Source organism: Arachis ipaensis, chromosome B04 (assembly GCF_000816755.2).
Source record: "Arachis ipaensis cultivar K30076 chromosome B04, Araip1.1, whole genome shotgun sequence".
NCBI classification, from domain to species: domain Eukaryota; kingdom Viridiplantae; phylum Streptophyta; class Magnoliopsida; order Fabales; family Fabaceae; genus Arachis; species Arachis ipaensis.
This window is the reverse complement of record NC_029788.2, coordinates 111,219,149-111,219,439: the sequence shown is the minus strand read 5'-3', so window position 1 is coordinate 111,219,439 and position 291 is coordinate 111,219,149.

The following is a 291-nucleotide window of genomic DNA, read 5'->3' as shown; positions in this document are numbered from 1 at the left end:
ATGCCTAGCCTGACTCACAAAAGGAAATTATATATATATAAAAGAGAATTTTGAAATGAAGTGGAGACAACATATTTTTTGAAAAAGTATATATAATGTCCAAACAATAAAAGACAACATGTAGCATAGTTTTATTGTTGAAGCTATTGGGAGTATTAACATTACAGGTGGTTAATGAGTTAGTTAGCAGTGTGTTATAGAGTTCTTTATATATATACAGTTATATATCTCTGTATTGAGTATGTGTAAAAAATATAGAATTATAATATACAATTTTACTTGTGCGTCTTA